We start from the raw sequence: 26,510 nt of genomic DNA, 5'->3' as shown, positions 1-26,510 counted from the left end.
TATTTTACCGATCATATATCATCAAACTTTAATAGTATATTTGTATCTCTGTATACCCCTTCCTGATTACACCAACATTCTTTCCTTATAGAGTCATACACTTATTTCTGCAGAGGACAGTCATATCCAACATTATTTAAGATTTTAATATTTGTGAGATTAAGAGTCACTTATGGTTTGTCTCCCTCCCAATCCCATCTTGTTTCATTTATTCTTCTACCCACTTAAGCCTCCATGTTGCATCACCACTTCCTCATATCAGGGAGATCATATGATAGTTGTCTTTCTCTGCTTGACTTATTTCGCTAAGCATGATATGCTCTAGTTCCATCCATGTTGTTGCAAATGGCAAGATTTCATTTCTTTTGATGGCTGCATAGTATTCCATTGTGTATATATACCACATCTTCTTGATCCATTCATCTGTTGATGGACATCTAGGTTCTTTCCATAGTTTGGCTATTGTGGACATTGCTGCTATAAACATTCGGGTGCATGTGTCCCTTTGGATCACTACATTTGTATCTTTAGGGTAAATACCCAATAGTGCAATTGCTGGGTCATGGGGCAGTTCTATTTTCAACATTTTGAGGAACCTCCATGCTGTTTTCCAGAGTGGCTGCACCAGCTTGCATTCCCACCAACAGTGTAGGAGGGTTCCCCTTTCTCCGCATCCTCGCCAGCATCTGTCATTTCCTGACTTGTTGATTTTAGCCATTCTGACTGGTGTGAGGTGATATCTCATTGTGGTTTTGATTTGTATTTCCCTGATGCCGAGTGATATGGAGCACTTTTTCATGTGTCTGTTCGCCATCTGGATGTCTTCTTTGCAGAAATGTCTGTTCATGTCTTCTGCCCATTTCTTGATTGGATTATTTGTTCTTTGGGTGTTGAGTTTGCTAAGTTCTTTATAGATTCTGGACACTAGTCCTTTATCTGATATGTCGTTTGCAAATATCTTCTCCCATTCTGTCAGTTGTCTTTTGATTTTGTTAACTGTTTCCTTTGCTGTGCAAAAGCTTTTGATCTTGATGAAATCCCAGTAGTTCATTTTTTCCCTTGCTTCCCTTGCCTTTTGCGTTGTTCCTAGGAAGATGTTGCTGCGGCAGAGGTCGAAGAGGTTGCTGCCCGTGTTCTCCTCAAGGATTTTGATGGATTCCTTTCGCACATTGAGGTCCTTCATCCATTTTGAGTCTATTTTTGTGTGTGGTGTAAGGAAATGGTCCAATTTCATTTTTCTGCATGTGGCTGTCCAATTTTCCCAGCACCATTTATTGAAAAGGCTGTCTTTTTTCCATTGGACATTCTTTCCTGCTTTGTCGAAGATTAGTTGACCATAGATTTGAGGGTCTATTTCTGGGCTCTCTATTCTGTTCCATTGATCTATGTGTCTGTTTTTGTGCCAGTACCATGCTGTCTTGATGATGACAGCTTTGTAATAGAGCTTGAAGTCCGGAATTGTGATGCCACCAACGTTGGCTTTCTTTTTCAATATCCCTTTGGCTATTCGAGGTCTTTTCTGGTTCCATATAAATTTTAGAATTATTTGTTCCATTTCTTTGAAAAAGATGGATGGTACTTTGATAGGAATTGCATTAAATGTGTAGATTGCTTTAGGTAGCATAGACATTTTCACAATATTTATTCTTCCAATCCAGGAGCATGGAACATTTTTCCATTTCTTTGTGTCTTCCTCAATTTCTTTCATGAGTACTTTATAGTTTTCTGAGTATAGATTCTGTGTCTCTTTGGTTAGGTTTATTCCTAGGTATCTTATGGTTTTGGATGCAATTGTAAATGGGATTGACTCCTTAATATCTCTTTCTTCTGTCTTGCTGTTGGTGTAGAGAAATGCAACTGATTTCTGTGCATTGATTTTATATCCTGACACTTTACTGAATTCCTGTATAAGTTCTAGCAGTTTTGGAGTGCATTCTTTTGGGTTTTCCACATATAGTATCATATCATCTGCGAAGAGTGATAATTTGACTTCTTCTTTGCCGATTTGGATGCCTTTAATTTCCTTTTGTTGTCTGATTGCTGAGGCTAGGACCTCTAGTACGATGTTGAATAGCAGTGGTGATAATGGACATCCCTGCCGTGTTCCTGACCTTAGCGGAAAAGCTTTCAGTTTTTCTCCATTGAGAATGATATTTGCGGTGGGTTTTTCATAGATGGCTTTGATGATATTGAGGTATGTGCCCTCTATCCCTACACTTTGAAGAGTTTTGATCAGGAAGGGATGTTGTACTTTGTCAAATGCTTTTTCAGCATCTATTGAGAGTATCATATGGTTCTTGTTCTTTCTTTTATTGATGTGTTGTATCACATTGACTGATTTGCGGATGTTGAACCAACCTTGCAGCCCTGGAATAAATCCCACTTGGTCGTGGTGAATAAACAAACTGAGGGTTGCCGGGGGGAGGGGGTTTGGGAGAAGGGGGTGGGATTATGGACATTGGGGAGGGTATGTGATTTGGTGAGTGCTGTGAAGTGTGTAAACCTGGTGATTCACAGACCTGTACCCCTGGGGATAAAAATATATGTTTATAAAAATAAAAAATTAAAAAAAAAAAAAAAAAAAAAAAAAAATAAATATGAAAGTATCTGTTGCATAAGTTAGGACCTGAAAAATCATTTTAAAAAGTCAGTTCTATAGATTACAATTATCACCCAGTGGAATTCTTCTTAAATCAAGAGTATAGAGAAATATATTAATTTTGATCTAGTCCACAGGACTCTTTAGAACAATTGGACAGTATTTGCAGAATACTTTCAATTTCTAAGACTCATTGTTAGATGTTTCTAAAAATAAGCAGAATGTAGTAAGCAATACCTCATATATTGTTAGCCTCAACCTATGCTAATTTCTCCCTTTCCAGTGGAAACATCTGGATGTAAGGAAGGGAGAGGTTTTGTAATTGTATATATAAAATTATACTAATATATATAAAATCAAATATTTACTTTTTTCAAAAAAAAAAAAAAAAAAAAAAAAAAAAAAAAAAAAAGATTTTAATATTTGTATATTTTATTTAACCAATGTAAGTTATCATTTTGAATGTTTTAAATGTTAATGAATACAATAGTATTGCATATAAGCATGTTTTTATTTTTTTAGAACTATGTTTTTGTAGTCATCCATATTGTCATTCTTTGGTAAATTTTTATTCCATTGTAAGGGTATATTGTAATATATTTATATTTTCTTATGTTGGACATTTTATTTGGCTTCAGTAATTCTGTGAATAAAAATATTGCTTCTATGTACATTCATATAAAGGCCCCATCCTACATTTGTGAAACATTTTCTAGAGTTTATACATTGAATAGAATTGATGACTTATAGGCTATGTGCATCTTTATCTTTAAATATATTGCTAAGTTCTTGTCTAAAATATGGATTAAAAATGTACACTCCCCAAAACAGAGTAATAATCCTTATTGTTGGAATTGACAGAGGTTTTAAAACATTTTCTGAATTTGAAGACTACTGTGGTATTAATTTTGCTTCCCTGACTAATAGGAAGGCTAAATATCTTTTCACATACTTATTGGTCACTTGGGTTTTTTTCTCTTAAGATTTACTTAAGAGAAAAAAACCCAAGTGACCAATAAGTGTGCGTGTGCGTATGTGTGTGTGTGTGTGTAGTGAGGGTTATCTTGCTAACCATGCATTTCAAATCCTTTTTAGTGTGAAAAGTCTGGGAAGTCAAAATCAACAATTTCAAAATTCCCTGACATGACAGCTTCCCCTTCTCTGGCATGGTCTGACAGATGCATTCATAGTACACCTTCATGTGGAAATGAGTCATCTTGGGAGAGGCAGAGTGGGTTGCAATTTTGGGTTGCAGAGTGGGTTGATTTTGATAAGGTGCCGAGGTTCTTAGGTCAGCCTTCTAATTTTCTTCATAATTTGCTTGCATACTTTTATATGTATCCCTCAGTGTAATCTAATTAATCTAATTATTTTTCTATTGTTTTTATCTACCAATTTCTCAAACTATTTATCCACCTATGTGTAGTTCCACGTAGCAGCTCAGATGACAAAGGTCATTTGAACTCCACAATTTATAGGTATATATATATGTGTGTGTGTGTGTGTGTGTGTGTGCGCGTGCACGTTTGTGTGTGTGTGTTTAAAGCTATTTTAAGCAATTTTAAATGTTACATTTTTGCTATATTTTCCAATATTTATTGCTTGGATAGTAGTATTTCTTAATATTTTATAATCATTTTCACTGTAAAATAAACCACCACAAAATTCAGTCACATATAAAAATAAGCATTTATTCTAATGATCATGGATCTTCAGTTCAGCTAAGGTGACTTTAACTCAGGTTGTACATCTGTATGTCACCTGGGGAAAGTGTGCTCTGTGTATGCTATAGGGGAGGGATCAATAATATTCCCTTTATCTTTGTAGATTCTTGGCTGAGACCTCTGTAATAAAAAGCAGATTAATAGGAGAAAAGCAGAGAAGTTCAATAACACATACTATATATATGTTATATATGTGTGTATATGTTATATATATGTATGCATGTTTGTGTGTATGTGTGTGTGTGTGTGTGTGTGTGTGTGTGTATATATATATATATAGAGAGAGAGAGAGAGGAGATACCCAGAAAACTGAGTGATTTCCCAAAGTGGCCCAAGCTACCACCTTAAATTAAGTACTATCTGTAGTTAAAGACAGATGAACATATAAGGGGAAAGGGAAGGCCATTTATGGGAGATTAATAGGCAAAATGCAGTAATCAAGTGTAGGTTACTATAGAGATTTAAGTTTTTACCTTTTCCATTGATCAGTTTCTGTAATGAGCACTGGGTATGATATAAGATTGATGAATCACAGAACTCTACCTCCGAAACTAAGAAAACACTATATGTTAATTAATTGAAGTTAAAAAATAAAATACACATTAAAAATAAGTAAAAAATAATTTAAAACAAAAAATAAAACTATTTCTATTTTTTTTAAAGTTTTTAGAAATTTAGTCATCCTTCCCTTCCTTGTAGAGAGAAGGAGATACTTCTACAAGTGGAGACTTCCCTTATAAATGTAACTGTTTCTTACAAAAGGGTCACTTCTACTCAGGTTTCAGAGTTTTCCTATTGTCTACTGCTTCTTAAAAATAAGCTAAAAGAGTCCTTATGCCAAATAGTTGTGTTTTGGGATAACATATTCTGCTCCCCTTCCACATTCATTCTGAATACCAAAAAGAAAACCAACACAACTTGCCACTGGTTACTGCCCCACATAGTCATTCAAATTTGCAGCAAATTTCTTTGATGGAATGGTCTAGAACCAGGGTTAGCAATCATGAAAAAACAAAGCATTGGGAAAGGTAATTATGCAATTATAAAAGACAGTATAAGTGCTGTTTTTCTTCTTTCTTCTCTATAAAATCTATATAAAACAATATGAATGTAATCATATTGTTGGGACTCTAACATAAAGAAATGTAATGCTATTGTTAATAGCCCAAGGAAGTGGCTGGGAGCAAAGCTGTATTGGACTAAGGCAATTAAGCCAGATGGTAACTTAAGCTTATGGGAACAAATGAAAAGAAGTATAAATGGTAAACAAGAAGATAAATATAACAAGTCTATAAATATATACTTGCTCTCCTTTCCTCTGTGCTTCTTTAATTAACATAAACAATATAAAGTAATAATTGCAAAAATTGTTATAATGTATCATTGGGTTTGTGGCTTATATAATGTAATATGCACAACAATAGTAGCACAAAAAGGAGGGAGAGGGAGTAAAGCTACATAGGAGTATCATTTTTATATCTCAATTGATTAAGTTAATATAATTTATTAAGTTAAGTATAAATTAAGTTAATATAAAGATGTTTTTCATAAGTTAAGATGTAGATGGTAAATCCTAGAGCAAATAACTGAAATGTATAGTCCAAAAAAAAAAAAAAACCTTCTTTAAAGGAATTAAAATATTACACTAAAAATATTCATTTAGCGCAAGAGCAAGTATAACGGAAGACTAGTGGGTTAAAAAAGTCATGGTATTATAGAAAACAAAAAGTAAAAAGGCAGATGTAAATCCAGGTCCCTCAATAATAACATTAAATGAGTTGATTAAGTAATCCAATCAAAGTAAAAAAAAAAAATGAACCAGTTCTATACTCTTCACAAAGGCCACATTTTAGATTCAATGATACAAGTAGGTTAAAAATAAAATGATGGAAAAGAGGGGTGCCTGGGTGGCTCAGTGGGTTAAAGCCTCTGCCTTCGGCTCAGGTCATGATCCTGGGATCCTGGGATCGAGCCCCACATCCAGCTCTCTGCTTACATCCGGCTCTCTGCTTATATCAGGCTCTCTGCTCAGTGGGGAGCCTGCTTCCTCCCCTCTCTCTCTGCCTGTCTCTGCTTACTTGTGGTCTCTGTCTGTCAAATAAATAAATAAAATCTTTATTAAAAAAATGATGGAAAAGATACCTAGTTGTTAATACAAGAGAACTGGAGTAGCCATACTACTATTATCAAAGTAGATATTAAGCTATCTTCATGTCAGAATTATTTTATTCATAATTCCCCCAAAATGGTAACAATTCAAAAATCCATAAATGAATGGGAGGTAAACAAAATGCGGTTTAATAAAAATTATGTATTCATAAAAGGAATGAAGGACTGATATATATATATATGTATACATATCTCCAACGTGTAAAAACCTTGAAAATGTTATGCTCAGTGGGTTAAAGCCTCTGCCTTCTGCTCAGGTCATGATCTCAGGGTCCTGGGATCCAGCCTTGCATGGGGCTCTTTGCTCAGCGAGGAGCCTGCTTCCTCCTTCTCTCTCTGCCTGGCTCTCTGACTACTTGTGATCTCTCTCTGTCAAATAAATAAATAAAATCTTAAATAAAAATAAAATTAAAAGAAGCCAAAAAAGGCAACATATCCTGTGATTCCATTTAAATGAAGTACCCTGAAGAGGAAAGTCTGTTAAGCATAAAGTTGAGTAGCTGTTACCTAGGTCTTGGGTAAGAGGGAAATGGGTAATCACTACTAACACTGACTGCTGGATTTCTTCTTGAGATTATGAAAATATTCTGGAATAAGGCAGTGGGAATGGTTGCACAACTTTACATATACTAAAACCCACGAAATCATATACTTTGTAGAATAACAAAACAAATCTTTAAACATAGACATTTTAACAAAAAGAGTTTTAGAGAAAGCAATGGGACAAACATCAAGGTAGGGAGGGAACAAAAAATATAAAGTTATAATTCAATGAAACAGGGACAAAAAGAGAAAGATAAAATTGGAGACGATTAACAGAACATTGTAAGACTGATCATGGAAAAAGAGAGGAGAAGCAAAATGGAAATAAGTATAGACCCAGAAGAGAATTAAAAATAATAAAAGTGTTATGATCAGTCCATTGTGGTACTGCAGACCTCCAACAAAACCTGTTGATGAAGCAAAGCTAAATTTAATAGGTTTACTATAGTAAAGGAGAACATGTGTTTCCAAATAAGAAAACAGAGGAGGACATTTATAGGGCTTAGATACTAGACTGAGTGATTTTGAAGCGAGATGTACAGGATGGACATAACTTGGAATTGGGTAGTATTATTGACATAATGGTTTTGGGTTAGTGTGCACAGTGAGGTGAGGGTCTTGAAGAAAGTCTTGATGCGAGCAATGTTACACCTGGTAAGTCAGATGGTTAATTGATTCACACCTTATCTTCCAGGAGCAAGTATTTCCTAGGCCAAACATATTACTCTTTATTGACCTCAGTGTTGTTTATTAAAGAAACAAAAAATGTATGCTTCATTCTAAAATTGTTTAGCACCAAATAGGAAATGATCTCTGTTTCCATTATTGTGCAATACAGGGACAAAGAATTATTTGGCTTAAATTCGCAGACTTGAGCCAAGAAAATTAAAAGCTTGAACAACATGTAAAATTTCCCAGAAAATATAAAGATATCATAAAGAGCAAATTTGGAAAATAGAACATTCAATATGTCAAAATATTTTTAAAAATTATCAGCTAAATGAAGGACATACACATTGGGAAAGAAGTAAAATTCTCATTGCAGATAATATTTTATTTAATTCCAGTGATTTAACAGCTACAACCACAAACACTTGTAAAGCTATAGGTGAATTCAGTGAGGTCATAGGATAGAAGCCCAACGACAAAAAACAACTGCATTTCTATATACTCGATTTTTACAGTTATTTTCTTAGTGGCTGACCTGGGAATTACACTTAATACCTTAACATGTAACAATGCAGTTTAGATTAACAACAATTTATCTGAATAGTGTACAAAAATTTGGCTTCTATGTAACTCCATTATCTCTCCATTCCTTTGTGCCTGAACACACACAGTTACTCAACACAAAAGAATCTTGTTACCAGGGACTTAAGGAAATCTCCATCAAATCATTAGCTGACCACTAAGCTAACCAAATGATTTTAGTAGCTACAAATGGTAAAGAATAGAGACTTAACATAATTAGTTTAGGTAAATCACTAAAGAAACAAACATCCACAACAACAACAAAACAAATTCGTGAAGGAGGGAGAATCTGATTTCCAGAGTTGCCAAATGGTATTATTTAAAATGCCCATCCAGTTTTCTGTTTTTTGTAATTTTTATCTCTTTGCTGTTCTGTATTTGGTGAAACAATGTTATCATACTTTTCTCTGATTCTTTTAGTAGTTTCCTTTAGTTCCCTGGACATATTTAAAATAGCTGATATGAACAGTCATCTATAAATGCAGTATCTGAGTTTCTTAAGGACAGTTTCTATTGACTATTCTTTTTTTCTCTTTCTCTCTCTCTTTATATGGGCCATAGTTTCTCCATTTTCTTATACATTTTCTCGATAAAAAATTTAGTGCTATAAATTTTCTTTTGTTTTCCATCAGATTTAATGAGTTAGGTACCAATTATTGATCCACTTTCCAAAATTTTCTCTTTGAAAGTTGTAGATTTGTCTTTTAAAAGATTTAGTTTTCTGCCATCTCTGAGGGGTTTTGTAGTTTCATTTACAAGAGGCCATGAATAACTGAAATTTAATACTTCATTTTTAAAAACATGAAAAGAATATGGAAAAGAAGTAATTGTTATAATCAGATATGAGGCATTCAGTGTTCATAGTCTAATTCCCTCTATATTTTTTGCATATTTAACAATTTAAAAGTGGGTAAGGTGGTGATTGGAACTGAAGTTCTTTGGTTTATTGATCATGTCACTCCTTTCTTTATATAACCAGTAATTTTTTCCCAACTTAATTGGCATATAAATTCATTTATTTTACTTAAGTTCCAATTCACAATGTAGGTAAAAGCCCTTTGTCATTTCACTCTAAAATCATTGTTACATATCTATCATTTGATCGACTTTTCCCCTTATTTGTTCTAACAATCATTTTTTTTTCAGCATGTTTTCTTCTAACATTTTCATGCTCAAAATCACAAAACCGAAATCTTGCCATTTGCAACAACATGGATTTATTTTTTAATGTTAACAATTTTCCTATATTTCAATCATTCCATAATCTGTCCATAATTTACCTGTAGGTATGTACAAACAGAAATATTGCATATTCTCTGTGGCATCAGAAAAATTTGAATTGTTCTCTGAATATGCTTTTTGTTTCTGTGCCTTTAAAATACTCTATATTTGGCATGCTTTCCCACCATCTCAGAAAACTTCCATAAATTCTTCAAATCCAGATATTATACCACCATGTATACCTCAAAAAGTTTACCTCGATAGCTCCCAATTCTACAATTTGCTATTCATTTTTATTTCATGTATTTAACCATAAAAGTTTGTATTGTGCTAGTTACTAACCTTCTTAATTTTAATGACCTATTATATGTATCTTTCAGCTCTAAAACTTCAAAATGATATAATTATAAATATAAAATATGAATATTTCATAATCTTTCATGTTATCTAGCATAGTTCTGAGCTCTGAAATTAAATGCTGTTTGGTTGACTCCTCCATTTTTTGGAGAGATGAATCATACCAACATCAGTTGATGAAATTAAATACTACTTGATAGATTATTTCACTCATTATGTAGATTGATTGGACAGTTATTCAATATGATGGTAATAGATGAATGGAGCTAGTCACCTTGTGACTTAACAGCTAAATAGCAATATGAAGACATTCAATAGGATGGGGGCACTTATCATTAGGAAATATTCCAGGGTCACATTCGGCTGAGAAATATAAAATAGTATATAAAGATCTATGTTTTTAAGAGTGTAAACTATGTGTATTTATATGCAAATGAGAATGAGGTATAGTTGCAAGGTTTTCCCAAAGACTGGTCTTTGATAATCAATACAGCAAATGGGTTCAGTGGTCTGGGTTGACAGGTGCCTTAAGACCGTTTAGACAATATCTATGATTGTCATGTGAAGTAAAGAAAATTAGTTTCTGTGCATTATGAAAAACAGCTGTATGCTATCAGACCTGATTGGAGAGCATTTTAAATATTTTGTTGGAAACAGTTGCAAGAATTCATTGTATCATCTGTGACATCTGTTGTTATAAGAAGTGGCATCTGCTTGCAAGATCACTGGTCTGGTATAATTACATAAAAATCACATTTTTACCCATATATTTAGTACTGATGAGTGGTGAGGTTAGAGATTTGTCATATATTTTAAACATTTCTTTTTTTTTTAAACATTTCTTTTTGAAAATACATGAGCACAAAATCATCTGTGTATTTCAACTTTATGTTTCACCTTATTTTCTATGAGGACCTGGACTGAACAGTGTTTGGGTAGAGAAATTATCTGTTATCTATCCATATGGTGTAAAATCACAAAAGCAGTTCTCTGGGAAATTTTCCAAGTATCCACTCTGACTTGCCAAATAATAAATGCAGATTTTCCCAAGGTCTTACCTTTCCAGTTTGTGTCATCACTTCTTTAGGCTTTGAAAACCTACCCATCTACATATACTTAGTATGACTACAGGACAACTTTCCCATAGTTCTTCCCACATGTCATATCAATTCTACATCTAAAATATATCATAGGTTTATTTTTTCATCTCCATCTTCCTGCCTTCTCACAAGGCTGAAAATCTGAAGCTACTTGTTTCAATAATTACAGACAGTATCAGACCATGTCCCAGACAGAAGCTTTCTGGCTTTATGGTAGCAGTCAGAATCCTTCTACTATAAGGAATAGAAAACGCCAAACACTCCTCAAGCAACTAAGAAGTTATTATCTCCTAAGATGTCCAGAGGTGGTTTATTTTCAGCAGCTCTATAACATCTTAGAAATCCTTTAATTCACTTAGGTATTCACTCAGTAACTATGTAGGAAGTTCCTATTATGTTTCATGTTTGCTTCTAAATACTTGTTTTTACCTCCGTGGGTAGAAGAGGTGCAGATCCCTGCCTTGTGGAACTACATTCCCATTGTGAGTAGAAGGTAAATAATATTCACTACTTACATTAAACTATAAATAATTTACTGTGTTAAAAGATAATAAAAGCTATGGGGGAAAAGGACTGGGGTTGGGGGTGGACGGAGAATGTTGAATGTGTAGTTTTAAGTAAAATGAGCAACCTTTGAGCAGGTGGCACTTGAACAAAGTTTTCAAGGAGATGGGGTAGTTTCTGAAGCCTGTACCTGGGGCAAAAACCTGATTAGAGGAAACATAGAATATAAAAATCCTAAGGAAATAATGTGCCTGACAAGTTAGAAGAACTCAAACGATGTCAGAGAGGCGATAACAAAGTAAGCAAATGATAGTGTAGAATTTAATTTGGAGAGGGAATCAGAGCTTTGTAAATAACTTTAAGTGCATTGACTTTTATGCAGTTTGAAATGTTAAACGATCACCAGCTTTTAATTAGAGGAATGGTATAAGACAATTTACTAGTTTGAAGGATCACTTTGGCTGCTATATCAACAATGGACTCTAGAGGTGGCTAGAGCAAAGTTAGAAGCAGTGTTGCAGCAATCCAGCAAAAATGGTAGGGGCTCACAGCAAGGGGCCGGCGGGTGGTAGGGTAGTCAAAGGAATCTGGGTATATTTGGAAGATAAGAGGCAATATGCTTTTTAAACAGGTTTGAAACATGTTTGAGAGTGAGAAATCAAGGATGACTCCAGACTCTTATATTTTTCTTATTAAGGACTTTGACCATTAATGAGGATGAGGATAACAACAGTCTTTAACAAATGCTGTGGTTAAATAACATACCCCTTTATTACTCCGTTCTCATGAAGTATTTCCTACCTAACCAAATAAATACTATTTTTATTTTAGAAAATAAATCAGGGGCTACTGGGTGGCTCAGTCAGTTAAGTGTCTGAATTCAGCTCCGGTCAAGATATTTCTGGGTTGGTGGGTTAGAGTCCAGGGTCCCACTCCCTGCTCAGCAGGGAGTCTGCTTGGCCTCTACCCACTCATGACCCCCCTTCCACCCCACCGCCCTGCTTATGCTAACTCTCTCGCTTTGAAATAAACAAATAAAATTTTTAAAAAAGAAGAGAAAAGAAATCAAGCATTCAGGGATCATCTACAAGATGATATAGAGTTATTGATTATTTATTAAATCTACATGCTTAGAGTTTGAACACAGGAGTACATTAGATGAAAGTGAGCTTGACCAAGCTATCTACGCCTTATTTGCAGGCTTGTTACCGAGAGATTTTCTTTATAACAATTTATTTCTTCTTACCATTCTGGATATTTTAAAATATAGATTTTTCTGGAGAAACCATAGTATGAAAAATTTTTAAGTACAACAAAATGAAAAAAGTTTCCTTATAATATATTTAAATGAACAATGCTCCTTTTATACCTAGAATCTCCCTTTCACATTTATATTTCAGGTTTATACAGTTTTCCCAAGGATCACATCTTATTAGGAGTTTAGCATTTTGATATTTTTCTTCCTTATTACAGTTTAATTGCAATTCTATTTCTGATTTTTTGCCTGGAAATTCCAGAGTACTTCCAGATGTGCCATCCAATAATTCCTTTTCACATAAACTGATACATAGAATTTTATGTTTTTCTTAAATTAATTATTCATTGCATCATTGCATTATTTGTATGTATTTCAGGATAGTATATGTTTAAGGGACAATTACAATTTTTCTGTTTTGGATTCCTAGGTTCTTTCTTCCTATTACTACCTATAACTTGTTTTCAATATCACCTGCTACCCCAATCCAAATATTGCATACCTGTGACTGTGGTCCATCTTAAATACCAGTCTCATCACGTTAATATTGCATCTGAAATCTCAAAATAAATAAACCAATACATTTTTCCTTTTCCCTTGGGGTGTCAGACATCCCCTTCAAAGATGTTGGCTTCCATTGACTTTTTCAGTCTCATTTCTTGTCGTACCTCTAGCCACTCTGTTTGGTTCATCCTTTCCACTTTAGGTTCCTTCACATTCAGTGCCTCTTCTTCAAAACAATTCCTTTGCCAAACCTGATTTTTACCATTGCCAGAGCACTTTTCTTTTTTTTTTTTTTTTCACATTTCAGAGCACTGAACTACAGTAAATAATTGTAGACGTGACCCATTCATTTGAGGAGAGGGTCAAGACACAGACATTTGGGATTACTAATTACCCTCTAACACAAAGTAGGACTAGGTGACCAAATGTGACACGCCCAAGAATATACCGGAAAATAGTTACAGAAAGTCATTAGTGGTGGCTACAAGGAGAAGGTAGGACACATGGTTTATTTTCTTTAATGGACGTTTTTTTCCTTTAATGGTTTAAAGCTATTCCAATCATTACCTATGCGCGCAGTGATTGTCCTCCCTTCATTTCTTTTAAAGCCTCAGATTGTCCTATTACTTAATACATAGCCTAGTAATTATGCTGGTGTCTTAAAATCATGAAATTCTAGCTGAAGTAATTTCTATCTTGTCATAAATTAGTATGGGATATAACATAATGTGTGTGGTATTTTGTTAGGGAAAGAGACTCCATAGGGGACTATAAAATCAACTCCTTGGTACCATTATGACTAAATAGCTCAGCTTCTTTGGGGGAAAATGCTTAATTTATTCCTTCACACTCTTCATCATTTATCTTTTGTTTTGCCTTAATTAGCTTTTTTTGGAGATCAAAGCTGAACTCAGGCTTTTCTGATTTGTTCTCTCTACTGTTGCAAGAAAGGAGTGGAAAAAGAGGGAGGAGAATGACAACTCTGACATCTTGATGAAGGAGAATTCAATATTTGGAAAATCCTCATGTCATCAATAAATGCATTAGCCCTTGAGCACCTGGCTTCTTAAGCAAACACTTTAATAAGCAGATGGTTCTGACTGAGTGACCATTTTACATACTAACGCCACGTAGGCTTTGACAATTCGCTTGAGACAGACGGGTATGGCTCGTCAATTCTATGGTATCTCCAAGAACAGTAAAGCTATTTGCATTTTCCAAGATGTTAAAAATCAAACTTAAAGTATGCACATATATTTTAATTTAAATTCCACCTCTTGTTGCTTATTTGTCTGTGTGTTTATATGGTGCAAATGAATTGCTTAAAATAATTCACATCAGGCCATCCCCCCCACCCCACCTTAAATACCCTTTAGGTCCCTCACTGACATTTCCGTGCTTTTCACCTTGCTTGCCTGTATAAGCCTTCTTCTGCTCCTTCCAGACTTAATTTTATCATTTCCTTTACTGAGATTTCACTGATCCTTCTCCAGCCCAAATTAGCCATCCTCTTCCTGTATTCCCCCAGCATTTCATTCATCACAGCTACACTGAATTACAATGCTGAATTCTAAAGGGAAGCAATTGCCTCTACCTGCTCAGTGCTGACATGGGGCAGGAATCCTTTGAAAATGGAAACACATAATTTTATAATTATATTTTTTTTATGATTTTCTTGCCGTGTGTGTGTTTAAGAGAGATTAATTCAAGCTATGATTTGACTTTAAGCATAAATGTAGAAAAGAGTCCTGAAGAAAGGAGTAGAAATACAACTTCTTATTTTTTTTAAATTTTTTATTTTTTATAAACATATATTTTTATCCCCAGGGGTACAGGTCTGTGAATCACCAGGTTTACACACTTCACAGCACTCACCAAAGCACATACCCTCCCCAATGTCCATAATCCCACCCCCTTCTCCCAAACCCCCCCCCCCCGGCAACCCTCAGTTTGTTTTGTGAGATTAAGAGTCACTTATGGTTTGTCTCCCTCCCAATCCCATCTTGTTTCATTTATTCTTCTCCTACCCACTTAAGCCCCCATGTTGCATCACAACTTCTTATTTTGCGTGAAGTGCAATTTATGTATCAGGAAAAAAATACAACTTCTAAGTTAGAGAAGTCTTTTATAATTTCCTTCTTATTTTCAAGAACGTGTGTAAACCTACACTTCTACAACCTACACTCCATGAATATTTGAGACATAAAAAGTATAGAACTAATATTAAGTTGAGTAACTTGGATGTAATAAAATACATTATGCATTAGGATCAAATCATTTCTGAACAAATATAAATAGCTATTCTAGAGACACAAGCAAATGGATTAATCTCTACAGCAAGAAAGAAACAAAATGTCATGTTTTATAATATATCATATACATTTTTTACTCTTTCTAAAGTGTTCATTCCCTTGGAGTTTTCCTTAGAAGTGAAGCAAGTCACTTGGTTTCTCAGACATTTCAAGAATTCAGAGCAGAGAAAATTTTCAAAGGAAGAAGTTAGTAAATGCTGGACCCTATATTGCTTTAGACCACGCCAATTCTAACAGCTACCATTTACTGAAAAATTACTCTGTGCCAGGCACTCTGCTCAACATATTTTATATTTATTATTCCATTTAATCCTTACAATAATCTCATAAGGCTAAAAATATGAAAATATAAATTGAGAAAATATATGTATTTTGTTGAGGTTCAAATAGGTTTGAAATGTTAGAATGACCATATACATTCATGTCTAAGTGAGTCTAGACTTTAGAGCTCTCCTGAATCCTTTCTATGCCAGGAAGGAAATGAGAGTGACTTCTAATGTCTTAAAGGATATTTTCAATTGTATCCCCAGAAATTTATTAGGAACTTATATTCTTGCCAACTGTGTTTGAGGTGTCTTGAATCTCTCTACTCCCTAGTCTAGATGGGTATTTTCATATTATATTCTTTTCTTACTTTTAGTTTATGAAACATTTATTCTTTTTTTAAATGCCAATAAATACAAAGACACAAATGATTGTAAGTACACCGCTCACATAAATCTAGTTGACATTACAAAATAAAAGTAAAGCATGGATGGGGTTATAAAATTGAAATAGTAAAGGCACAACATAAAAATATGAAAGTATTCCTCCACCCACGTCAGAGTTCATTGTCCTCCAAATAAACTCTTTAAGAGTTCTATGTAATCCTTTCCTGAAAAATAACACCGTCACTGCTTAAGCACATACTTCTATAAATCACTTAAATAAATCCAATTATCTTTTGTAAAGCTTACTGATTTCACATAGCACTTCTTTTACATTTGTCCAGCATATATGGTTCAACCTCATTCTTCTTAACTACTTTATTTTTAATTAACTATAATTTTACTGATTATCAGTTAATAAATGTTTTGGTTGAGTACATGATTTGCTGTTAAATCAGTACTGTAATGAACATCTTTGTATGGTTTCTTTGGGTGATGTATGCAAGTAAATCCTTACATAATTTCATGATGGTATTGCTCATTTATAATTAGTTGCTTAATGTAAACCACTTTTTGCATTGTAAAGGTGTTTGTGGTGCCTTCTCTCTACAAATTAATGATGCTGAAATTCCCTCAACCTTAAGAATCAGATTTGAGGGGCGCCTGGGTGGCTCAGTGGGTTAAGCCGCTGCCTTCGGCTCGGGTCATGATCTCAGGGTCCTGGGATCGAGTCCCGCATCGGGCTCTCTGCTCAGCAGGGGGCCTGCTTCCCTCTCTCTCTCTCTGCCTGCCTCTCTGCCTACTTGTGATCTCTCTCTGTCAAATAAATAAATAAAATCTTTAAAAAAAAAAAAGAATCAGATTTGATTCCTCTCTTTCATACACAGCACACAATTAATCAACCAATTCTATTGGCCTGACTTCCAAAATATACCCATTTATCATGACCCATGGTCATGATGTCTCATTGAATGATTGTGACAACCTCTAACTAATCTATTCTCAACACTTTTAGAATGAGCCAAATCATATCATTACTCTGCTGGAAGTCTCATTCTGAGTAAAACCTAAAATCCATGCATGGTGTAAAAGCATTCAGTCATTTGGTCTTTGGCTGTCCCTCTGACTTTGTGTCCCACTCCTCTCTCACTAGCTGGCTGCCTTCTGCTGCCACAGTTGTCAAATAGGCGTCCACTTGAGGGCCTTTGCATGGGTGGTTTCATCCCCTGGAACAGCTCTCAGAGACCCCTTCCCTATCTCCCTTCCTCTGCCTCTTAAAGCAACTGTCCTTCACCAGCCTATGTAAAAAGCAGTCCCCCAAGGGCATCCTTTCCTTACCTCGCTGAGCTATTGTTATTTGTATAAAAAGCTCATCAATACCTGAACTGTTATGAGTTCTTTTCAGATCAATTTTAACTTTAAAAACAGAATCATAGGAGTTCTAAAATATACAGTAGAAAGGATACATTAATAACATCTGTGAATTATTTATAATCATTGAGGGGTAAAGGTATTTTAAGCAGAGAGAATGGGATCCTGATTTGTTAATACATTATCCATCACTGGTTATTGAATGATTTCTCTTCTCCCCACTGATTTGAAAATATCACTTTCACTTCTCACTGAATTGCTACATCTATAGAAAACTTTTGGGGGGCTACTTATTTTATTTTTTAAAAGATTTTATTTATTTGACAGAAAGAGAGATCACAAGTAGGCAGAGATAGAGAGAAGGGCGGAAGCAGGCTCCCCATAGAGAAGAGAGCCTGATGTGGGGGTCCATCCCAGGACCCTGAGATCATACTTGAGCTGAAGGCAGAGTCTTAACCCACTTAAGCCACCCAGGCGCCCCTTGGGGCTACTTATTTTGGACTAAATTTCTGTATATTTGGATCTACTTTGAGATATTTTCTCATTGCCAGTTTTCCCTTCAGAGAGATCATACCAACTTACAACCCCAACAAATATATGACATGTTTCATTCACCAGCAAACAGTAATTTACTCTAAGAAACATTTTATATTTGCATACACAGATCTTTAAATATTTAAGGCAGGGCATATGCATACACACACATATATTTCAAAATTACATATAATAAAAACTTAACTTACTTTTTAATAAGTATGAACTTCTTAATAGTAATCATATCTAATTTTGGTCTATAATTATATATATACAAGATTTTTATCAATTGGATTATGCCTTTCAACTGTATTTATGAAATTCTAAAAGGTTTGGGGAAGTTATACATCTTTTACATTATAAAATGTTGATTTAAATATTAATAGTATTGAAGATATTATTATTTAATTAATGATATTGCAAGATCTATTTTTTTCATGGACTGGGAAAAGTATTATTGTTTAGTGGTCAGCTCTTCAGGCTCTAGATATAGTCTGGCTTCAATTTGAGTCATATGATACAGCTTTGTGAAACCACTTTCTTTAGATTCTATATTCTTATATTGTAATGGGATTAAAAAAATATCAAACAAGAAGGGTTGTTCCTTTTATTAAATGGGATAAGACATAAACAGCTTATTATGGTGACTGGCAAAATTAACATGGTAATTTTACAAAACAAAGTTAAAATACATTATCACATTAAATTCTTGGATATTCACTACAGTATTTAAAGTCAGACACTGATGTTAAGAAATATGATGCCAACATATTTTGGGTTGTAGGTGTCTTTCTCTTAATTAATTCTTCTATGTAATAGTCATACCCTTTGATTCTTTTTGATGCAAGTTTTGTTTTTCAGTTCCACAATTATTGCTCATAATCCTTGACTTAGTACTTTTCAGGAGAATCTGCTCTGTCCTGCAGAGATTTCCAACATCTTGGACAACTATACTTCTCATATTTCATTTATCATGTTTATTTCTTTATCCTTAAAACATATGGTCTGTGAATTTCTTTAGTCAATTTAAGCTTTATTTCTTTGAGCTTCTGCTTTTGACAGTTTTCATGACTTAAAATCATAGTATTTTCATAGAAGTTTTAATTTGATATCAAAAATTCATTTTCCATGATTGGAACTTATTTGCTATACTGCATAAAATATGTCCATATTCCCTAATGTTTCTGGGAGTGAGCTCACTGCATTGAAGGTTACTATCACCGAATTTTCCAAAGTGTCCTTTTTTTAGGCTAATGAACCTTTTCATATATTTATCAATGAGTTTGTAAGTCCCTTTTCAGGCTGGTATGGTTTCCCATTCACGTGTTTTAGTCTGAATCAAAGGAAAGGGAGATATTTACATTGTAACCATTTTATTTTTCCATATTGGAGTTATGATGCTTAGGAGACAGTGAGAAAGAGGACAACCAAGCAAGCCAGTTTCAGGGAAGTTCACTGATCAAAAAGTGGATAGCTTCCATGTCCACTGTAGAAAGCTGATTATAGTAGAGACCATCTCACCTCCTCTGACTCCCACAATAAGAGGTATACAGTACTATATTAACACTACATAGAATGCCCATTTGCACCAACTTTTGACTGACACCTTTAGTTACTTCACAAAACCCTTTTATTTGGAACCCCACAGACTAAACCAGCACCTTTTGCTCTGAGCTTGGTTGTTTTATTGTTTTATGTTTATACCAGTAACATATTTGTTAAATCTTAATCCACCTTAAAAGTGAGATCGCATCAAAATTTAAACCAAAATACTTATTCATGCCACCACCTCTAATAAAATAATACTTAGGATGGAATTCATTTTTTCTTTTCATTATTTTGTATTTACGCATAGATCATGTATTAAGTGCAGAAGCAAAACATATTTGTGTGTCAGGTCTGGGAAAATAGACATGACGGATCCAGGTACTTTTTCTAAAATGTCGATTAGGTCATCATGCCAGTAACCTAGAACCTCTCAAGACCATCCCATCATCTTCTTTCAGATGACTTTTCCTGAACCTTTTCTTTCCCATGATCTGTTTTTAGAAACAGGGAGTTTAGTTGAGTGTGAAACATGATTTTTTGACAGTTTAGAAACAGGATAGTGGACAAGCTTCTAAGGAGCTGACTTGGAATTTCCTTTTTGCCAGTTCCTTGTTTGGAATATTGAGAAATGTATTAAACCTCTCTGAGCCTCTTTTTAATCTCCAGAATGGTAAAAAAATACCTACCCTGTAGAATTTTCAGAAAATTAGATAAGGTGCTTAAAGCACTTGCCACAAACATGATTAGTCACTGATGAATGCCAATTTTCTCCTTTGTGGAAGCTTTGACAGAATTGCGATTGGGCTCTTGTACCTCTTGTATTTCCTTCTCCCTATTTTCCCTACCTTTTCCTTCCTGCCTCCTTCCCAAGAGTGAAAATGCAGCAACTGGAAATGATGTTGTTGCATGATTAAATTTCTGTGTAGGGGACACAGGCAAAAAGTACATTATTATATTGCAGAAGTGCAGTGACAATAGCAAAAAAATGCAGGGAAGTAGAAGAATGATTTTTTTTAAACCACTATAGTTAGGGGTTTCCTCTTTATAACAAATTTAAAAAGTGGGAATGAGTAAGTTGTTTGGAAGAGCTGTTCGCCTGTCATTGTCACATTTCATTATACATGAATCAAACACTTCTCTCCTTATTAATGAGATCTTTGACTGACAACATGATTAAATGACATAAAACTGTGATGCCACATATCTGATTGAAAATGGTCTTGATGTCTAACAGATGAGTGTTCTAATTTGACACAAAATGAAGCCACCTTAGAGAACTCAACTACTGCAGTCTAACTTTTTCAGAGTGTTGCCATTTCTTTTATTTTTTCCCAAGATGACACTGACAACTTCTCTGAAATTCTCTGTCACTGTGCTTTGGAAAGACTAATTATGTGTCTTTCCATACTAAGATATATGCATTAAATAATGAATACTTTCTCAAGTATATTTATGAATCCCAACACCTTAAACATGTTATATGTCAGAACCATCTATTTCTTTGGATAACTCTAAAGCAGTAGACATCAACAATATGAAAGAGGTCTAAAATTTTGTTTGACATTCTTTGCAAAACTCAGTATAATTTGGAATTTATCCATTCACAATATTCTGGGTGATATTCTGGACACTATGCTAGTTTTTCTGAATTTTACCACTATAGGCAAATTACAGTAGAAGAAAGTATAGGCAATCAAAATATTAATAGACTATACATAGAAATCTTAATAGGAAATAGGCTGTAATAGATAAACATTGATGAAATAAGAGCCATGGGAACAAACAAATGAATATATTTTCTGATTGGATTTTTTTTTCGAAGATTTTATTTATTTATTTGACAGGGAGGCAATGAGAGAGGAAACATGAGCAGGTTAAGCAGGAGAGAGAGAAGCAGACTCCCCACTGAGCAGGGAGCCCCGTGCAGGGCTTGATCTCAGGATCCTGGGATCATGACCTGAGCCAAAGGCAGATGGTTAACCTTCATGACTGAGCCACCCAGGCACCCCCAACTGGATAACCCCCAATTGAATCATTGTAGAATAATTTGTGAAGTGGTATTTGATAGCTTTGAAGAATAGGAATTTTGTATGTGACATTGGAGTAGAGAAAATACACGCTTTGTGCAAAGAGATTCAGGTGGTAGCATAAGAAGAAAGCTAGTAGCCAGAAGAAACATTATGATAAACTAGCTCAATACCAAAAAAAAAAAAAAATGTGTATTAAAGTGGAATTTTTTATCCATTCATCTGTTGAAGGGAATCTCAGTGCCTCCATGGTTTGGCTATTGTGGTCATTGCTGCTATGAACATTGGGGTGTATGTGATCCTTCTTTTCACTACATCTGTATCTCTGGGGTAAATACCTAGTAGTGCAGTCACAGGGTCATAGGGTAGCTCTATTTTTAATGTCTTGAAGAACCTGCATACTGTTTTCCAGAGTAGCTGTACCAGTTTGCATTCCCACCAACAGTGTAAGAGTGTTCTCCTTTCTCCACAACTTCTCCATGCTTGTTGTTTCCTATCTTGTTAATTTGGGCCATTCTAACTAGGTAAGGTGGCATCTCATTGTGGTTTTGATTTGTATTTCCCTGATGGCTAGTCATGTTGAATATTTTTTCATGTTTCTATTAGCCACTGTATGTCCTCTTTGAAGAAGCGTCTCTTCATGTCTTCTGCCCATTTCTTGACTGCATTCTTGTGAGGGTTACAGAAGAGAGGGGAGTTGCGGGGTAGGGTAACCCAGTGATGGGTATTAAGGAGGGTATGTGTTGGGATAAGCACATTGCAAAACTCAGTATAATTTGGAACTTAGTTATTTTAGGTATAACACTGGGTGTTATATGCAACTAATGAATCATTTAACACTACAACAAAAACGTATTATGTATCATATACTGGCTAACTTAACATAATAAAAAAAAGAAAAAGAAAAACTTCCAGAAATATTTAAGCATTGCTGAAACTGAGAAAACTGAACCACCTCAAATAAGTTGGTGCCAGCTGAGAGAGAGCAAGTCTTTTCAAATTGAGATTTTTTTTCTTTTGTAGCTGAATGACATGTCTTATTTACAACAATTTTCAAATAATGATACCATTTATGCAGAAAGATAAAGTGTGAAGAAATCATATAAGAACATATAAAGTTTAGTCTAATTATTGTAAGAAATATACATACTGCTAATTTATTTATATCAGGGCATTGACTGAAATCCAAAAGAAAATATGCTAATGTATTAGGAATATATGTTTTAGCTGATGGAAATCTAAATATTCTAAATTTCTTCAAGTCCTATGATCCATTAGTGATAAATATTTCTAGAAAAAATTTGAAACTTCTTCCCTTGATCAATTAACAGTTGTTTGAATTTGTGATTTTGGATAGGTTACAGAAGTTTGTAAAACCACAAAATAAAGCATGATAGGCTCTAAATTTTACCAAGTCAGTGAGTTCCTAAAGATGAAGTTTAGTCTGTTAGTGAAAACTATATCGAATTGGGTCAAAAGCAACAAAATGCTGACAGATGGCACAAGGGATTAAGAAAAGTCTTTCCAAATATTTCAAACATAAAAGTAATTCAGAACATGAAGTCCCAAGTCAATTAATAAATAAAGAGCATATGAAATCTACAGTAACATCAAAATAGCTGTGCTGTTGACTTGCTTTTAAGATGAGTGTCTAACAAGAGATGTTTTCTTTTAAGAAGATGTAGTAATCAATGAGGTTAAAGGTGATAGAAATAAACACTTTCAACATTTAAGGCAAACAAATCACTACCTAGGTAACACACATTCCAAGGTATTGAAAATTAGATAATAAATTGTTACAATTCTGTAAAGCTATGAAGGAACTTGAATGGTGCTTTCTAATATTACATGAATATGTAGAATAATGAATGATTAACAAGTTGTGAGACACTGGATTTTAAATAGGATTAAAAAAGAAATGAGAAGGAATGTAAAAGGAATTTTTGAAGAGACACTAGTATAAAAATTTAAAAGTCATTTGTTTAAATAAAACTTAAAAGATTTTTTCTTGTTTGAATCAGAAGGTTTTCATTAGTCAATATAGAATACATTAGAATCACACTTAAATGTGTGATGTAGGTAAACTGGCCAAGCTAATCATTTCTTCTCTATTCATTGCTGTATGTCCAGATCTTTTTCTGAAATACTGGCACTCACTTATAATTACTAAGAAAGCATTGCCTGGGGCAATTTATTCCATTATTATAATTTACCTTATATATCATATGTTCTGGAATCTTTACCAATACCTAATGAATTTTTTTTTTATTTAGTTGGTCAGTTAGTTGGTTAGTATTATTTAATTATGCCTTAGCTAGATCAACTTTATACAGGCATGGTTTTTCTTAAGGACTAATTTAACTTGCAAGTAAATTAATAAGATAACTTTTTTTCTGTTGTGCTTCAAATACTTACACATGAAGGAGTACCTTTTTTAAAAATCTATGCCTTACTCAAACTGATATTTTCCTAAAGCCTGTGAAAGATATATAGGAGGGGTTACAGTTGATAAGAATTTTTCAGAAACAGATGCATTTTCCAAGATCAAATACTACTCTTGTTTGCATAATACTAGTCATAGTAAACATAACTCAGACCACAATTAACTTAAAATGATATCAATTAGGAGTTTAATAGCATTTATAAAGTATTTCCAAATCTGTTATCACAATTAAGTGATACTTCAAAAAGATATTTATTAACTTTTGCCTTCACTAAAGGGGCATTTATAGAGTACTTGATATATCTGCTATAGTTTCATATGTTTTTTAGCTAGCTCTTTTGCATTTACTTCTTTACAGAGCTACTACAGTTTATTTGTTAGATTAAGTGGAAAATGAAGTGAGGCTTTGATTGAGGTTAAATTAATTATAGCATTGCATAGTATGGCATATTAATTATATCATGCTTATATTAACTATTCTGGAGAACCAACTTCTTAATAATATTAAAAATCTTTTACACAAGAATATGGGAAATCTCTCCATTTATTCAGTTTTAGATTTGTGACTTTTTAATTTATTTTATACTTTTAAATAATAGGATTTCACAGTTATTTGATACTTGTCTTAAGTAACTTCCTAGTGCTAGAGAATACAGGGCTTCTCCAGCTCACACACCAAAAATTCATTACCCAGAATAACCATCTACTGATTAAGAGGGAAGTGTGGATGGGTTGACATTCTTAGCAGCTTTTTCTGCAACAACCTAGCAAGTGACCCTGATATTTGCTCCTTTTCCCGGTATATACTAAACATTCTGGGCATCAGGGAAAAAGGCCTTGCCTTTTGCAGAAGTACTTTCCAGAATGTCAAAGAGCTTGCTCCCGTTCTTTTATTATTATTATTATTTTTTTTAATTTTTATTATTTTTATTTTTTATTTTTTATAAACATATATTTTTATCCCCAGGGGTACAGGTCTGTGAATCACCAGGTTTACACACTTCACAGCACTCACCAAAGCACATACCCTCCCCAATGTCCATAATCCCACCCCCTTCTCCCAAACCCCCTCCCCCCAGCAACGCTCAGTTTGTTTTGTGAGATTAAGAGTCACTTATGGTTTGTCTCCCTCCCAATTCCATCTTGTTTCATTGATTCTTCTTCTACCCACTTAAGCCCCCATGTTGCATCACCACTTCCTCATATCAGGGAGATCATATGATAGTTGTCTTTCTCTGCTTGACTTATTTCGCTAAGCATGATACGCTCTACTTCCATCCATGTTGTCGCAAATGGCAAGATTTCATTTCTTTTGATGGCTGCATAGTATTCCATTGTGTATATATACCACGTCTTCTTGATCCATTCATCTGTTGATGGACATCTAGGTTCTTTCCATAGTTTGGCTATTGTGGACATTGCTGCTATAAACATTCGGGTGCACGTGCCCCTTTGGATCACTACGTTTGTATCATTAGGGTAAATATCCAGTAGTGTTATTGCTGGGTCATATTGATTAAGATCTTGTTGCCTTTCTGTCTTTCAGGCATCACTTTGTCTGGCAAAGTGTGGGGCCTGAAGAAGCAGGTCCAGTGCATCTTCAATGTATGGAAAAATGGAAAAAGTACTTCAATGGAAAAAGTACTCCATTCCAAGACCTGTGATAAACTTTTGCAAAACAGTTAACATCCACTAATTGTGTTTCTTAGATTGCTCAACCTGTATTACTCTGGTTTATGGCCCCATTGTCCTCCAAACAACCACTTATCAGGAACATCAGTGTCCTCTAGTGAATATAGTATCTTCGTATATTTCCAGTTTCTTTAATATGTAAATTTTTGCAAGCTTCTTTCTTTTCCTTCACCTGAGTAATGTTCAATATTTTTTATCTTAATTTGATTCTATAAAATATTCCTTCTAAATAGTACAAAAGGCTATTCATTTATTTTTCTTTGTAAAATAAGAAAATGCATCATCAAATTACGCTACTCATGAAAAATGAAGAATTTAACATGCTGTTATTTCTGTCCCTGAACATGCACATGTTGACTGATAATAAGCTGAAGACTTCTATTCAGATGATCATTACATATTTTTTTTATCTCTTATTTCTGGATTGACTTACCATCAAGACATTTATCTAGACATTATTTTTACCATATTGGCTAAATTGCTCACAGACACTTCTTTTAGATCTTGCCTTGTATTGGGGCCTATGGTATGAATTGGTTTTTTTTGTTTTTGTTTTTGTTTTTATTTAGAACTTTTTTTTTTTAATTTTTAATTTTTTATAAACATATATGTTTATCCCCAGGGGTACAGGTCTGTGAATCACCAGGTTTACACACTTCACAGCACTCACCAAAGCACAGACCCTCCCCAATGTCCATAATCCCACCCC

The sequence above is a fragment of the Mustela nigripes genome, chromosome 4, assembly GCF_022355385.1.
Source record: "Mustela nigripes isolate SB6536 chromosome 4, MUSNIG.SB6536, whole genome shotgun sequence".
Lineage (NCBI taxonomy): Eukaryota > Metazoa > Chordata > Mammalia > Carnivora > Mustelidae > Mustela > Mustela nigripes.
This window is presented reverse-complemented; position numbering follows the sequence as displayed.